The sequence below is a fragment of the Schistocerca cancellata genome, chromosome 10, assembly GCF_023864275.1.
Source record: "Schistocerca cancellata isolate TAMUIC-IGC-003103 chromosome 10, iqSchCanc2.1, whole genome shotgun sequence".
In the NCBI taxonomy this organism is placed as follows: Eukaryota; Metazoa; Arthropoda; class Insecta; order Orthoptera; family Acrididae; genus Schistocerca; species Schistocerca cancellata.
This window is the reverse complement of record NC_064635.1, coordinates 117794497-117796783: the sequence shown is the minus strand read 5'-3', so window position 1 is coordinate 117796783 and position 2287 is coordinate 117794497. Positions and strand designations below refer to the sequence as shown.

Here is a 2287-nt window from a genome sequence, read left to right as displayed (position 1 = left end):
GAACTTAGTGATGCAGTGCCATAACATAAAACCAATAACCATTGAAATGAATGTCCGCACTTAAAACATATTACACAGCGAGCAAAAAACAAAACCGTGAAAACTTACATGTGCATATTCCGGCAAAAACAGTGGCAGAAAGCGAAACATGTGGAAATTCAATAAACTCCCGCGTACAAACTACGTTATTGGGAAGTAAACAAACCTATGTAAACTCGCATATGCAAATCCCAGTGAAAACAGTGGCGGAAAACGATTCGTGCGGTAATCTGTAAGCAAATATAAGTGGAAAACTGTGGCGTATAAGAAAAAAGATAAATGTGAAAGAAATCAAGCAAAACAGATCGACAAAAGTGATTTCTTTGTCATCGGCGATTCCATGTTAAAAAATGTAGTGGTTCCGAACTGTAAAGTCGATGTTCGCCCTGGAATCCGACCACAGCAGATTGTGAAACATTTCAACAACATTAGGAACTAGTGATGGGGTAAACTGCGATTTTCCGATATCTGTGATTTCTGTGAATGCTACTTTTCAGTATCTGTTATTCTTAACTGTGATTTGTCGCAGTTAAGGAACATAGGTCGTGTATCCCTCCGCCACTGCTATTTCTGCGATTTCTGCTACTTCCGCGATTTCTGCGATTTCTGTGACTTCTGCTACTTCTGCGATTTCTGCGACTTACCACCGTATGAAAAAGTTACATCTGTCAACACAGAAAATTGCATCTCAACAAACCTGTCATTGGCAAGTATGTTTTACGTTTTTTCTTCCGTTGGCTTTAATTTTGTATTAAAGAAACAACTGTGAAAATATTAATAGTGTAATTAATATGTAAGTAGCCGTACAGTACCGTAATAGTTCGTATTTAGAAAATGAATTCTAACATATTGTTATGTTCACAGGTACCTGAACTACATTTCAGTCACTCAGTAAAGTGATAACTCAAAATATCATTGTCAACAGATCTGAAGAAATTGCCACTGCGTCTTTAGACCGTTTTCGTCAGACGAGAGGTTAGTTTTTAAGCGTTTCGATGGACTTAATTACTTCAGTGAGATCGTTCTTGCAAATGTGATATTTATTATAGCAAATATTAGCAATCTACTCTGTCAATTATATTGCTAGTAATTAATGACAGCAAAAATTGTTTAATAATCCTTGTGTTTTTGCAGACACAGTTCTGACTCTGATTACTGGTTGCTGTATGTATCTATCCACATCAAGGCTGTTTTTGAGAGAGACTCGCGAAGATTCAAGACAGCTCTTAGAGGATTTGCAGTTTAAAAGTGAAGTAATTGTGAAATAAGTGTGTGAATGATTAAACTGTGTTTTATTGACGTTGTTGTGCGATTTTAAAGGAATAATAAATGTCAAATACAGTGAGTGAATAATAAAAATCTCATTTTCCACATGTTTAAGCCGTCCTATACCCATAATTTTCCGCCACTTACTTATTGGTAAACACTTGTTGGAGAGTGACATGCCCCCCCCCCCCCCCCCGCCTTTCTCCACAATCTTGGTGTGACACTGACCTGTAACATATCCCGAAGTCTACAATATGCATTTTGAGGCTGTTGATATGAAAGTGGTAAGTACAGATCTTCCAGTTAAATCAGGAATAGCTTAAGTGCATTACTTGAAAATAACACAGGAAAAGTTTACTTATGTAGGTGGTAGTAGTGTCGGCAAAAAGTTCTTGTGTGTGAAGTTGCCATGTAGAACACCAGGTGTAAAACTTTTCTCCCGAGTCTTGAACTGTGTCGGAACGAAAGTGAGGCATTCATATGACTGTTTTCATTTCTCTACACTTATACAGATGTCTGAGTTCTGCTGTGTTAGCATTGCAAAGTCCTGTAGGCATGTGGAGTATTAACCAAAACTGTCATATTGGAAGCAGAATCAAACACATTTGTTACGTTACTTGATATTTTCAGGAGAAAAAGGCAATGTTGCTTCTTATTAATATAATACATTCAGAGTCACAGCAGTATTTGACTAACCATAACTGATGCTGAATGTGCATGTCGTCATATAATATGAAGGGCTTATTTCAATAGTGGTACAAGTCCATTACCTCCACTTTTCTGTCTTATAATGCTTCTGAAATTAGTGATCCAAACAAACATAAATAAAGGTTCATCTCTAGCAAGAAGCCATATGTTTGAATATTTCTGCTATCTCAAATGCAGATTTGTCAGCGCTCATTTAACTTTATGACTCTGTATCTCAAAATGAACAAAAATGGACTTGTACCACTATTGAAATAAGCCCTTCATATGCACACAC

At 36.9% G+C, this 2287-nt stretch overlaps 1 long non-coding RNA gene across 1 annotated transcript; it reads left to right on the top strand.

Moving 5' to 3' along the window:
• Positions 1-636: 636 nt before the first annotated feature.
• LOC126106888 (uncharacterized) lies at positions 637-1371 on the top strand. Its single transcript, XR_007523415.1, has 3 exons — positions 637-749; positions 904-1014; positions 1174-1371. It is a non-coding gene; the product is annotated as an uncharacterized LOC126106888 (long non-coding RNA).
• Positions 1372-2287: the final 916 nt, after the last annotated feature.